Genomic DNA, 16134 nt, shown 5'->3' with positions numbered 1-16134 from the left:
GGGACTCAGAAAGAGAACCACGTTGTTTATTATCTGTGGATCCTAGCTACACAATTTAAAACTTGATTGCAGGATATGGGAAAGTAAGACGACTAAAAAGACATAGTGAGAAGTAAAGGAAGAGAGATGAAGAGAGAAAGAGGGCAAAGAAAAGGAGAGGGTGGCACAGCGAGAGGAGGGGTAGAGAATGGGATGGTAGGAGGCAAGGATTATGAGCAAGGGACATTAAATAAAGATTCCTGTGGAGAGATAATAGACCAGGAGAAGGAAGGAGAGATGAATAATAGTAGGATGCATGAAAAAGTCTAAGAATAACATTATTTTACAGGGTACTTAAAAATAAATATATGTACATATATGTACATGGAGTTATGCCATTTGTAAGGTTGTGGCCCGGACAGAAACCATATAATATCTAATAAGACTCCTAATTCCATGCACGAGAAAATCCCTTCAATTTTCCAGTTAGAAGAATATGAATACACAAGATTTTCAAAACAATATAAGCTATTTCTGTAGATCCTGATTGCCTCCCAGAACATGATGGTTAAGATTCTACTGCTAAAGGCACCACAGACTATGACAATAGGACTTAGCGAAATGGATATGGAATAGACCATATTTTCTTCTCATTTTATATTTTCTTGCATACATTTTGTTTCTAATTACATTAATCAGAATTAATTAATAAATGAGTTTGTTTTTTTTAATCTTCTGTTAGCTTAGGTTTGTATTTTCATGCACAAGCAATTAATTTTGTGTATATTTTCTTCTGTTGCACATAGCATCTCCTGTAGCTCTTGGATCTCCTTGAAACAAATTTGCTGGACAAAGCAATAGCTCAGTGACTCTATGACAAGACTGATAAAATCACAAATTCAAATGACAATTACTATAACTTAGAATACTTTTAAAATAAATGTTGAGATACTATGTATTTTGCATATGTATGGACTCTTTAACTACCAATTTTCAGGTTCCATGTATTTATCTCCCAATTTCATAACTTTATTTTTCTTTACAGCTGATTAAAATCCAATTGTATACATGTACCACATTTTCATTATTCATCCACTAGGTTGTGGGCCTGTAGGATGGTTCCATTGTCTCGCTATTGTGAATAGAACAGCAGTCAACATGGATTAGAAAGTGTCCTGTAGTGTGATACAGAGGCATTTGGGTTTATGTTCAGAACTGGTACAGCTGGGTCTTACAGTATTTCCATTTCTACTTTTTAAAAATAACTTCAATTATGAATTTCATAGTGAGTGTACTAATTCAACACTAGGCCTGTTAAAAGTTAACCATGGAATAAGGAAGGGTCCATTTCTGATGAGCTACTGGTTACTAATGCATTCTGGGAGATGGATAGTTATTTTCTTCAGTTGTATGCTGACTGGTGGCCAGTATAATTCCTAAGGATAGTTTCAAATCTGTAGTAATGCACAAGTTTCTGGTTAAAATCAGTGGGTTACAGAATGAAAGAAAAAGAAATGAACATAGGGAAGATATCTATAGGGAAGACAGGTAATGTCAGTGCATGACAGAAATAAGAAAGTGAAAAGTGAAGTAAACAAAAGTATGCATTCAGGAAAGTATCCAAAGCCATGATTTTAAAAACCTTCAAATTTTCAAGGTCTCATTAAGTTTTTTCAAGTTGCCTCACACTTACTCTGAATCAGTGACTTTTTGCTTTTATGTCTATGCAGGTAAATTTGTATGGAAACACATTCATAGACTGTATACATCATATGCTTTTGAAGCTTTGGAAAGTTTTCAAGACCATCTGAAAGAAATCATCTCCACATGTGGTTCAATCCACACTTTTGCCTGCTTGGTACGAGCCTGTGGTCTAGGTCTGTTTCCAGCCCGGTACATAGCCTGAGACCATGACCGCATGTTTCCCCTTGCCAGTGCCTCCCTTGTGCTCTGAAGTGGATCTCCTTGTCCTTGGGACTAGCTGTTGTCAAACTGCTCTGAACTCCCAAATTTCTGTGGCTACCTGGGTGTGCACTCTTGTCAATGTACTCTCCTCTCAGGTTACCTATCACTGGTGCTCAGTTGAGTCACAGCGAAATGGAAAACACCAGACAATCTTAATTTAGAGTCAACAGATAACACAATCACTGCTCATGGAATCTATTGTCCCAAACTCTTGGAATAATATATGTTAGAAATCTTCTGGTGGGAGATTCTGGTGGACTCTTCCATCAGATCTAACAGTTCCCAGTCTACATGGTGCCTCCTTTCACTCCAACTCACCATCCAGAAGAACTGTTCATTCCTCCTACATTTCCTTTCCCACTCTCAGAGCCAGAAAGCCCACCTCCTCATCACCCAGTCTTTGGCTTCTTGTCATCTTTATTATCCAATTAATTAGTGAAAAATTTTGTTACAAACAGATTAAAATTTTAAACCACAGCTTCTCTTAGTCTGGAAGTTTTATGTATAGAGTGATACTGTCACCAGAAGACTCCAGCAAAGCTCATGGTATTTTCTAGTCTATGAAAGAGCAGATAACTCTTTGAAGTTTGACAAATCATTGCCATGCTCAACAATTTATTCTATATGACAAGCTACTGTATCCATTGGTTTTTCATTGCTATGATCATTATCTGACAGAAGATGCTTGGAAAATGTAAGGTCTAGTTTGACTCGTGTTCTAGGGGTATAGTCCATCAGGCTGTGGTTGACATGCCTGCAGGAACACAGGACTGCTGGTCACACTGCATCCTCAGACAGGAAACAGGAGAGGTAAATGTTGGTATTGTTTGATTTCTCCCTTTAACTCATACCTGAGGCCCATCCCATTAAATGATTCCATTCACAATCAGGGTGAGTCTTTCTCCTTCCATAGAAAGAAATAGTACAGTACAGAAATACCCTCATGGACATACCCAGGCATTTTGTCCTATGTGTTGATTCTATATCCTGACAAGTTGATAAATTTTAACCACTACAAGTAGCCAAGAATTGCTGACTCAGACACATTGCCTCCACGAAAGCAGGGGAATCTATTGCTGATATAGTTTTGTCCCTTTCTTCACCTTTATTTCTTCTAAAAAATGGAGACCATTGGAGCTAAATAATGATAGGAAAAACAGAGACATGAAAAAGAGCAGAATTTCTCAAAGACTTGGGTCTGAAATAGTAAAACCAGTCTCGTCAATGCTGAGTTTCTTGCTATAACAAGCAGTGAAGCTAAGGTATTGCTATTGAGCTCAACTCTGACATAAATACTTTTCATACAAATTTCCTTTAAATCTCATAGCACCCTGAGAGAATTCTGGTCTGTAGTTCCTTAAATGACTCTGAGACAAATATTCAGGCACAAGGGATGCATGTGAAGGGAAATCCTATATTGCTCCAGTAGCAGTATTCTGAAGTGAGACAAATAACCGGAATTAACAAATAAAAAGCATGTATATAAGTGAAAGTTAATATGTTGCCTGTGTTGCCAGGGCAACTTATATATATGATAGCACTTCATTTGATTTTAGGGAAAATGTCAGAAGTGACAAAGTTGACATGTATATTACTTAGACCTGTCTACTACAATGAATGCCCTGATCTTAGGGTCCCAAAATCAGTTATATCAGATCATACATACATCATTGTACTGATAAGATCTGTGCTGGATTGCAGAAGTTTAGCAATTGTGTGCTATATTCTCTTGAGAAAGGTCTGCTTTTATGAGTGAGTATTCACTAGTGATCCAGAGTAAAAGGTAGATGAAAAGCAAGTCTTTCCTTCAGAGTGGCTTGCACTATAACACTCATCTAGCTCATTTTAAAAGTAGGAGTGCTGTGCCTATAAATGGTATACACACGGGGCTATGTGTTTATGATGTTATGTGTATTCATGACTGTGTGGGGATATTCTTTTATCACCCACTTTCCATCCAGTCAGCAGAATGCACAGTCAAAAGTTTAAACAACCATAGAATGCTATTTGCTAGGACTTCTTTAGCAAAATATTGCAGATTGGATGTCTTAACTCACAAAAATGAATTTCCTCACCATTCTGGAGGCTAAAAATCTAGGTTATGTTCCCCTGAACCTTTTCCTCCTTAGACTGCATTGGGCTTCTTTCTGGCTGGAACTCTCCACAGCCTTTCTTCTACCTGTGCATAAATGTGGATGCCTCTCTCTCTCTCTCTCTCTCTCTCTCTCTCTCTCTCTCTCTCTCTCTCTGCTACACTGCTCCTATGAGATGATGGATCCAAACTGTTCACCCCCCTTTCACTGAAATTAGCTTTATACAGGCCACAAATACAGTCTCTTGTATATTAGGGGCTGATCACATGAATCTGAGGTCATAAGATTCAGTTCACTACATCTGTACTTAGTCCATCCACATTTAAATGATCTCTGTAAAATCATGCATTGTCTTTGGTGATTACATCCTCTTGGATCAATTCTGTACTTTCCTCTTGAAACTGTCTCACTTGTTACAGTTTGTAAGTACAGCCCAACTCAGAGTAATACTGACTGTGTGGTCCAACTGAAATCAGCATTTTTCAAGGTTGGAATATGAGCTCTTGGCTGAGGATTTTTAGTGGGTGAGGAACAATACTGATCAGAAGGTTATAGCAGGAAGGCAAACAATATCAGATAGACTTACATATACAAAATCATCTACCAAACAAGATACATTTTAAACATGAAAATCAATTATAATCCACACCAGAGAAGAAAAGAAGGGAATTTGGGGGCAATTTTCCATTCTGTAACGCACTTTTGCCCTTCTGAAATCTCAATGCCTTCATAAAGAATTGCTGTGCTGAGCAACTATATTACATTTTATGTAATATTCTGTGTGATAATAATTAAAATGATTACTAGGGCAACTGCTGTCAGACTTTGGCATTTTGGAGATTAACAAAGAACAATGAGTAGAAAATAAGAATTATGAAAATATGTCCAAGCTGACAAGCATCGACTTCAATTTGTTTCACAAAGCTACCTGACCGCGAAAGATACATTACAGTAACCTGAAACTTGTTAATAAGTTTTCCTTGTACAAACCTTTTGAAATATTTTATCTTTAAACAGTGAATTAAAAATCCATATGCATGTAGACAGTACTGAAGACCTGGGGTATTGTGCTCTAGTGGCTTGTTTCTAAGATGTGCCTTCATGTTATACCTCTGATGGTTAGTTTCAGTGTCAACTGAACTGATTAAGAGATAAACAAGTGGCTGGTATGGCATTATTCCTGGGAATGTCTGCTAGAGTGCTTCTGAGAGAGACTGGCACACAATGCAGAACACAGAGCAAGTTGGCTTTCAGTGCAGATAGTACTATCCAACTGTCCAAGGGTTGGCATAGCACTAAAGACCAGGGAACCAAACCAGTTTACTAACTCTCCCTTTTAGAGAGGGAGCGATCATTTAGTGCTATTGGACATCAGCCCACTAGGTTGTTTTTGCCTTAAAATGCCAGAACATCAGTAGATGACTTTTAACTTACCAGGGTTTCAATGTGGGATTTACAGTAGAGTGTCACCTATCCCTGGTTTCAGGTGTGGAATGGATTTTCACCTCTGTGACCAACGTCATCCCCAAAGGCACTGCCTACTCAGCATGCCCTACCATAATCATTCTCTAGGTACTCATATTAGGCTAGACTTGTGAAAAATCATCTGAATAATAAATATCTAATAGAATTTGATAAGAAACTGTGAACTAGGAAATCAGCTAAACCAGGGATCAGGATATGCTAGCAACAAATTACCCTTGGAGTATTTTATTTATCATGGTGTTTGTCTCGCTAACTGGGAGCTGGATCCTGTTGTTTCTACCTGTCTTCTGTCAGTCCAGAGAAATATCTTTGTGCCAACTTTGAAGTAAAATTTTGTTTCAAATAATGTTGATAAAATTATAAAATAAGTATGACTTCGCATGTAAGGCTAGTCATTATAGAAGAAAAGGTCATGAATTTGGGAAGTTGTAGGTTGACACAGGAGATGGAAGAGGAGGAAAAGTAGAAATTGTGTAAATACTGCTCTCATATGAATTCCCAAAAGAAACCCAAAAATTTAAAATAAAACTTAATAATCAAACATTAAAATAAGTTTAATAGATCTATACAAAAGTACATATCAAATACTTATATAATGATTAAATGATAAGCAGGTATCTGGTAAGGCACTCTATTAGAGGATAGGATCAGGTTGAAAACTGACCACAATCTGAATAGGCACAAGGATGGGTGAGATGGGATGTTAAGTTATTGCAATAGTCAAATATAAAGGGTATGAAAATGAAAACTCACCTATTCATGTAAGTTACTAAATGTATCTCTGCAACTTTTATCCATGCTGAACCTCAGAACATGATAGCATTTTGAGAAAAAAAACTTTCAGATATTATAAAGAATATCACTTTGAAATTGTTCTGAATCAATAGCTTGTATTTTTGTAAGAAAAGGGAAAGCAGTGAGAGCTACTTAAAGCTAGTCCTGTTTACATGGAGACAGCATCTAGAATGCTGCTTCTCCATGTCAAGGAATGTCTGGAAACACTGATGGAACTCAAGGATAGCCTTCAGAGAGGCAGACAGTGGGATCATTTTTCTAACATTGGGATTTCAAAATTTTAGTCTAGAGGGCTCTAATAAAATAAATTAAAATGCTTCGAGCATGCTCTAAGAAATAAAGGACTCTCAGAAATACTCCAAGAGTCAATGCAAGATCATGGAAGTTGCTTAATGGAATGAGTTCAACTTTTGATTCTCTGAACTGCTTTTTATTTATTTAAGTAATTATTTTATCTATTTGCATTCCATCCACTGTCCCCCAGTAGCTTCTTAATATACTACATTCTTGCTATCTTAGCTCTTAAATAGAGAGAAATGTGCATCTGAATGTATATCTATTATTCTCTCTCTCATTATATAGTCAGAAGGTGGGAAGAGACTCAACAAGTAGTCAACAAGCCTGTAACTTATTATGTACCCAGTTAATCTCAAACTCAGAATTCTCAGGTCTATGCCTCCTGAGTACTGGGGTTAAAGGCTGGATGTATTTTCTATAGTGTATCTGAACTCTAATATTCAGGAATTTAAAATTCACATGCTAAAGTTATACCTGTTCTATACCACAAATTCATGGGAGCAAGCAGTTACTTGGACTGTGAAAACTGCGTGTTTTTGTCAGAGGTTGAGTTTGTTAGTATATGACAGTCATACTGTCTGAATTTTAATCACAGTATGTTACTTCTTAGACACATGATTCTATTAAGCAATACAGTCTCTCTGCTTCAGTTTCCACATGGGAATGATGAGATTCATATTAACTTTGAACTTATAAGGCTATTGTATATTACAAATGGGTTAATATATACATAGCTTTAATACTCCTGCTTTTTCACTATTGCCTGAATATCCTTTCTCTACATGAAGACTCTATCTACATCAAAAGCAGGAGACTCCAGTACCTACTGAATATCCTAACACCAGAGGAACCAGAATGGGAATGAGAAGTATATAAGTGGTATAGACCTTATTCTGCTCCTAGAAAATTTGGGATTTTGAAAATACACTGCATTATGTAAGACTTTTACAATACAGTTTAAAATTCTAATGGTAACATCAGAATGTAAATCTCACAGAAGTGAATAGGACTTTGATTATATTGTTACTGTCTGAGAAATGAGATTCCATGGAAACAATACTGAGCTTGAATTCCAAAGGTTTGGAGCGTTTAGGGGAACAGTTTTCTTCAGTTTCTCTTCTCTGTTTAATTTGAAAGTTGTACTGCACAGCATTTATCACTTGTAATCCTTAGTTCCTTCCTTTCACCAGCTCTAATTCTTCCTCAGACCGCTTCACACATGCCAAGAAAGCCACAATTCTTGCTCAGTTAACATGCTTGGGGACTTTAGTAAGCTATTTAGCATTCTGAAGGTTCATCCACAAAACTATTGTAGTAAATATAGTGAAGAAGGAAATATTCCCTCTTACATTGCTTTGTCTTGTTGGAACAAAGAATGAGGTATCAGGACCTCCTTCTCTGTAGTTGGTTCTTTAAACACTATTCACCTCCATGACCCATGCATGCCACAGATAATTGAATCAGTGACATTAAATCCAGGTTAATAACTTTGAAAATAATTATAAAAGACAAAATACAAGCAGAGAATGGGCATTATTCAGAACTTTAAAAATGTGGTGAAGGGGCACAGAGGCCTATTATAAGCTGTACCAGAGCAGCATTTCAGGTTGGCTTTTCTGTTGGTATTTATCCCATTCAACACTTTTTCTCCACATACTAATGAGGGCTTTGTATGCCTTCAAAGGTTTTATATTTTAATATGTAAGTTCCTTGAGAAATTCTCCTAATAGTTTCACTTTATACTTTTATCAGATTATCTTCCTGTGCATGTGAAAATAAGATGAAAACTATGAATTTTAATGTGTATTATTTTTCTAGTATACACATGCTTAACAAATAAAATCTTCAATATTTCATTGCAATAATTCCCTAAATAATAATCTACTAAACTAGAATCATATAAATCTCTATCTCTATCTCTAGATTTAGATATATAAAACAAAGTGTAAAATACATAAATATACACATACACACATGCACACACATACATACACATATCCATATATTTAGATAGTATAATTATATGTATGAAGAATCTATTACATATATATGTGTATATATATATATATATATATACATACATATATATTCATACTATATCTGTGTGTGTGCATCTATGTGCATCTTTATGTATTTTTACCTTTTGTTTAAAAAAATAAATCAAAGGTAGTTTAGAGAGACCTGAACTGCATACTGCCACTAACAATTTAAGACACAAATTTGAGCATGTGTTATTATAGAAAGTGATTTCTAATCAAATGAGTAAACAAATAATCTTCATAGAAAGTATGTTTATGGTAAACTTTATTTAACTACTCCGTGTAACATGTTGAATTTCTTTGATACTTCTCTCTCATTTACCATACAAAGACATCTTCTGACTAACTCAGAAATTTCTGATTTATACAAATGAGACGTACTGGAGAAAATATATGAGAAGGGAAGGAAGGGTTACTAGTAGGAAATTTCATATTGGAAAAAGGTTTCTATTTCCCTTGATGCTTCAGATCTACTGTAAATGTTTAACTGGGTCTTGTCAGTGTTAGCAGATACTCACAGGGCTCACTACTGTCCTTCAGTTTTCTATTGCTTCTATTCCTTCCCATTTCTTCCTTTCCTTTCCTTTCCTTTCCTTTCCTTTCCTTTCCTTTCCTTTCCTTCCCTTCCCTTCCCTTCCCTTCCCTTCCCTTCCCTTCCCTTCCTTTCCTTTTCCTTTTCCTTTTCCTTTTCCTTTTCCTTTTCCTTTTCCTTTTCATTAACTTATTATTTGTTGACTTTACATCTCAATCACAGCCCCCTCTCCTCCCACATCACACAGGCCCTTGCTCCAGTGCTTCCTTCCCCTTTTTCATTGAAAGAGGGTAATACCCCTATAAATCAATACTCAGTGGCACCTCAAGTCACTGCAGTTCTAGGTTCATCCTCTCCTACTGAGGTCAGATTAGGAATCCCAGTTAAGAAAACAGGATCCACAGACAGCTGCTGAGTGGAACCTCTCAGAGGACAGTTACTAGGCTCCTGCCTGCAAGCATAAAAATATCATTAATAGTGTCATGTATTGGCTGGTGTCCATGGGATGGGTCTCAAGTTGGGTCAGTCATTGGTTGACCATTCCATCAGTCTCTGCTCCATTTTGTTCCTGCACATCTTGTAGGCAGGACACATTTTCAGTTGAAGGTCTTTTGAGTGAGTTGGTGTCCTTATCCCTTCATTGAGAGTCCTGCTTGGTATAGGAGGTGGCGACTTCAGGCTCCATATCCTTCACTAATGGAAGGCTCAACTAGAGTCATCCACATAGACTTCCTACCCACTGCATCCTAGGTCTCTGGCATGTCCTAGAGATGCCATCCCTGCCCCCAAAGGTTTTGCTCTCTCTTCTATATTCTTGCTACAACTTTACCTTTCCCCTCCCCATCACCTCTTCCATCCAGTTCCTTCTCTTCTTCCACCTTGATGTCTATTTTACTACCGATTTTGAGTAAGAGTCAAACATTTTCCCTTGGTCCCTCATTGTTTTCTGGCTTCTTTGCTTCCATGGCTTGTAGTGTGGTTACCCTGTACCTTATGGCTAATATCCACTTATCTTTGCATATACACATAGATATTTTTAAAATCTTATTTTTTTTCTTTGCAGCTTCATTGGGAAATCTCATGACTGATTCTGCACAGTATTACATGTGAATAAATACACCCAAGTGCCTTGTCCAGACTGTGATTTTTGTGTCGCACTCACAGAACTGGGAACACACCTAGATTCTCAACACGAATCACTGTAGATCAGTCCTCTCAGATGGACTTTCTCTAACCATCACTCCTAGTGCCAGAAGTCATTCAGCCTATACAAATCAGTTTATTTTATTATTGTCTTATGGTTGCTACCTTCTGACATCCTATAAATGCCAACTCGTTCACTCAGAAACAGAGGCACTTTATCTTTACTCTACCAGGCAATCTTCGTAAAATATCTGTCTGAGACACCAGAGATTTCTCAATTTTGCTTAGGTTCTTTAGAAATTGAATAGTATAAAAAAATTATGATCTGTAATTCCTGTCACATTCTCCTATGTGTTTGCATTAAAAAAAAAAAAACCTCTCTCATTGTTACTTACCTAGCTGGAACTCTCTTGACACCTATGCACCTAAGAGTTCTATGATTTTCAATTTCTCCCCAACATTATCAAACTTATCAACAAAGAATCCCCATATTCTATAATTTTTCTAAACCCAGGCAGAGGAAAACATACTTAAGTCAAAAGCAATAAAATAAAATGAAAAAACAAAACAAAACCAAAAGCAAGAAATCTTACCACTTATATTAGTAAGAAAATGGTTCCACTTCACTGGTGGTCTAAGTCAAAGCGAATAATAAATATGTCACTTTTTACCATGAGAAACTTCAAGTTGTTCAACTCAATAAAAGCACAAATGTGATGTTAAAAGGTGCCTATCATGGTGAATGTAGAGGGTGGGAAAGTTGCTCATGTAATTCTGAGAAGGAGAATAAAAAGAAGAAAGAAGAAAGAAAGAAAGAAAGAAAGAAAGAAAGAAAGGAAGGAAGGAAGGAAGGAAGGAAGGAAGGAAGGAAGGAAGAAAGAAAGAAAGAAAGAAAGAAAGAAAGAAAGAAAGAAAGAAAGAAAGAAAGAAAGAAAATATCAAGTGCAGACTCTGGAGACCAAGGTGGAGTTATTATTACAGGAGGCAAGCCTGATCTCTCTTTTATGTTTTCCTGTTCTAAAAGGGTTGTTGATATTTAGTCAAATTTGCTTTTTAGGTATAACAAATAAAAAGAAGTATCAACTAGATAGTGTATCTGGTTATTTTATATTTTGTGCATTATATATTTATCTTTTCTTTCTTTTTCTTCTGTTTTTCATATATTACATAAGGGCTCCTCAGGCAGCCTACGTGGGTCTTTCACTCTCAATGCTCCTGCCTCAGTTTTCCCAGGACTGAAGTCAAGGGTGGGCTCCACTCTACTCAGTACTATTGAGTAACATAAATGACATTTAATGATTGATGACAAAGGAAACCATACCGCTTTGTTGCTGTTTAAGTTACAGACACAGAAAAACAGTAAATTAAACATTTAAAAGAATAATTGAATATTTTTCCAACCCAAAAGCTAACTTCTTCTTTCCTGAAAGGCTAGGGACTGTATACAAAAGATGAGTGTAGTAGAGACCCTGCTGCCAAAGCCTGGAAGTTGCCTCTTGCTGTTCTACACATTTCTTTTCCTTTCTCTGTGGCTTTTATAGCTGGAGGCAGGTGGCTCATTAAAACTTGTAAAGAGGTTCTTGGAATTCAATTTCTAGGTTCTCTGCAGGAAAAAGCTTTGCAGAGTCTCATTGTGAACTGTCACACTTATTTGCTTATTTGGTTTTTGTTTCTTTTCTTTCTTTTATTCCTAGTTAACGTGGAACTCACTTACATTGATTAGCAGTTAGAGTTAGGGTCATTGGAAATTACTAACGCATTAAGCAACACTTTCAGAATCTGAACCAATAGGCTGCTTTTAATTCCTGTTAGTGAGCTTAGGGTTTTCATCTTTTGTTTACAACATAGAGCACAGAAATCTTGCAGAGGAGAATCTGCAGGGTGAGCAGTTTTTTTTAGAAGTCTATTTATTATAGCATGACAATAAAATTCATTTGTTTGCATTTGATAAAATCTGTGCATGTATAGACATATGTATGTTTACATATATTGAAATAAATTAATAAAATATTTATAAATTAATATGCAGAGATAAGAAAAATTATAAATTAAATGAAGCAGAAATGTACCTACATTCTACATATAGTTTTTTTTTTTTTTTTTTTTTTTGTAGTTTCTCCACAAACACCTCAGCGGCTCTCATCTCCATTTCCAGTTTTCTGACTTTGGAACTTTTTTTCTCAGCTTTACCCTTTGGTTGGAATCCTTTCCTGCAAACAAGGCCTTTGATTATGAAAAAGGCAGCTGTTTCCTGATCTTATACTATCACTCATATCATTAGCACCTGCCATCTTATTTTACTGCCCAGGGGCACCATCACCATACACACTCTATCTCCCTCCTCTCCCTTGTCCCCTGCACCCTGTTTCCTGCCCCACCCCCACCCCCGTATGTGTGTGTGTGTGTGTGTGTGTGTGTGTGTGTGGTCTATATGTGTGTATGTGCATTATAAAGGATATAGGGTACTCAGCACTATTACTTCTCCCTTTGTAACTTTCAGGTAAGGTCTCTTGGTGACCTAGTGTTGGAACTGAGAGTCCCAGTGACACCTCTGTTTCCACCCCCTAAAGAGTATTATGTGGGTCATAGGGCACCAAATACAACTTTTTACATAAGTTCTATGGACTTCAAGTCAGGTAATCATCCTTCAAATAAGTGCTTGGGGACTAGAGGATATATTAGACACATCAGGTGTGGATAGACTGTCAAAATGTGAGAGAAATGTTAGTTTAAGGCCAAACTTGTACACTGAACCATCTCCATACATGCTCTAAAGGCGTTTATATTTAATTTTTACTTAGATTTTTATTTCTATTTTTAAAATTGTATTTGGTGTATATAAATGTTTTATCTTCATATATGCGTTTTGATCATGTGCAAGGCTATTGCCCATGAGGTCCAGAGAAATTATTTGACTCCCTAGAAACTGAAGTTTCAGATTTCTATTAACCACCATCTAAGTGACAGGAACTGAACCTATGTCCTGTGAAAGAGCACCCATCACTTTTGATGTTGAATCATCTTTCGTGCCCTCTTTGAAAGCCTTTTTAAAAATTAGGTATATTTTCTTCATTTACATTTCCAATGCTATCCCAAAAGTCCTTCATGCCCCCGCCCCCTCCCCTACCCACCCACTCCCACTTCTTGGCCGTGGTGTTCCCCTGTACTGAGGCATATAAAGTTTGCAAAACCAGTAGGCCACTCTTTCCACTGATGGCGGACTAGGCCATCTTATGAAATTCCTAGGCAAATGGATGGACCTGGAGGACATCATCCTGAGTGAGGTTACCCAATCACAAAAGAACTCACATGATATGTATTCACTGATAAGTGGATATTAGCCCAGAAACTTAGAATACCCAAGATATAAGATACAATTTGCAAAACACATGAAGCTCAAGAAGAATTAAAACCAAAGTGTGGACACGTTGCCCCTTCTTAGAATTGGGAACAAAACACCCATGGAAGGAGTTACAGAGACAAAGTTTGGAGCTGAGACGAAAGGATGGACCATCTAGAGACTGCCATACCCAGGGATCCATCCCATAATCAGCCTCCAAACGCTGACACCATTGCATACACTAGCAAGATTTTGCTGAAAGGACCCTGATATAGCTGTCTCTTGTGAGGCAATTCTTGGGCCTAGCAAACACAGAAGTGGCACAATCAGCTACTGGATAGATCACAGGGCCCCCAATGAAGGAGCTAGAGAAAGTACCCAAGGAGCTAAAGGGATCTTTGAAAGCATTTTAAAGACATAAACTTTCCTTACAATGTTTTAAAAGTTCAGAAGGAGCCTGAACTACACACTGAACATGTATACACCTATACTTTCGTTAATTTTGAGAATTTTACTGGCATCCCTTTCCATCCTCCCTTTCATTCTCCCATGACTGATTTCTTGCCACTTAGTCACAACTATAGGTTGACAACCTCTCTGCAAGTGATGGAGTGAGTTTATGACACCATTACAAAAGTCTGTGACAAACATTTTTCTTGAGAAAGAAAGCACACATATTTCCAAATAATATGATAATCATTGAAAATGAGGTTCATGTTGAATGGATATATCAAGGACTAAAGGATAAACTACAAACACCATGTGTGTATAGCTTCCCAAAATGTAAGAGAAATGATAGTTTAAGATCAAACTATATGGTATATGCTTCATAACAAGATCTTATCAAAAAATAAAGCAAATAGTGGCAACAAAAATATTATTTATTTTTACTTTTAATGTTTTAAAATAGTTTAAGATTTGTGTGTGTGTGTGTGTGTGTGTGTGTGTGTGTGTGTGTGTGTGTGTGTCTCTGTGTGTGTGTGTCTGTGTACACTCATGTGAATGTGGATGTTCATGGAGGCTAAAGAGGGGATTGGAACTCCTCTATCTGGATTAACAAATTGGTTATGAGTTACCTGATGTGGGTTTTAGAAACCAAACCCTGGACCTTGCAAGAGCCATAAGTCCCCTTTAGAAATTAAACATTTCTCCAAACCTATAAAAAATTTTAAATAATTACCTTTTCTAATTAGCCTATATTAGTACTGGTACATAAGGATGGCAGCATTTTCTTCATTGAAAATTTCCAGTAGCAAATACTTGAATCATGTAACATAAGCTTCAAATGTTTTGAAAGATGTGTTTACTATTCATCAAACTCTGAACTTTTTTCTCAGAATGAAGTTTTAGAAGAAATGTCACTGTTTGGGATTGCATTTTAGGGTACATATAATTTTATCTAAGCTATAAATAAGAGTATTTAATGAAATGGTATTGCTTGCATATGAAAAATATCAACCCTGAGAACTATTACTCAGCCAGTTATAATCCACGATAGTCAGATTTTTGAGCAGAATATTTTTTCAATCATTTATATATTCCATAAATTTGATTTTTATTCGTTATATTTTCTCATTTTGATTTGGATTATAATTTCGTCTCACTGAAACAAGCAATAAATGATAACATCTTTCTTATTCTCCTTTCACTTTAATATTTGAGGAGGTTTCTTGCAAAATTGATTTAAATGTATTTTCTACATACAACATGATTTATACTCTAAAACAAATACAGATACTATGGAAGCTGTTAAAAGATAGAGGAAGATTTGAAATATCAAGTAGAGTTTTGCAACATATGTCAAGAAAGAATGTAGAATAGAATAATAGAAAAAATTCTAAGCTTAAGCTAAACAGTAAATGTTTTGTAATGTTTTTCTCTCAGTAAAACATTGCAACTAAGGACTTGTCTTTTTTATATATACTTTTTAATCAAAATTGATCTTTTATTTTAATACAGAAACAGAAATTTAGTATCAGCAGCTCTTTTTTTTCCTTCTAAAAGGAATCAGCCCTGATAAGATATTTATTTCATTTACATTGTCTTTCCAGTCATCTTACAGTTTGTACTGAATAGTTTACAAAATTTACAGAATTAAATAGTTTCTGTTTCTTGAGCCAGGCACATGCCTACTGAAAATAGGGAATTTGTGTTACTGTTTGCATTCCACTCACCTAGCATCACACTCAGTTTCCAAGTAAATATTGTTTAAAAATATAATAACTATATAGGTCTATCTGGGAAACTTCTGATGGCCAAGTGAAACCTCCATGACTCAGGCCAAGGAAACTGATTAAACAATATGTCATATTTTTGACATAATTAGCAAAAGTAAGGAAAAAATTCCTTGCAATAGGGAAAATACTAATACATCTCCCAAGATCTGTTTCTTTTTTGTGATTTTAAATTCATATAAATCAATAAAGTATAATTATATATATTTATATATATCTTCTCAAGTAAGTT

The sequence above is a fragment of the Mus musculus genome, chromosome 1 (genome assembly GCF_000001635.26).
Source record: "Mus musculus strain C57BL/6J chromosome 1, GRCm38.p6 C57BL/6J".
Taxonomy (NCBI): Eukaryota; Metazoa; Chordata; class Mammalia; order Rodentia; family Muridae; genus Mus; species Mus musculus.
Note: the sequence above shows the minus strand (reverse complement) of the source record.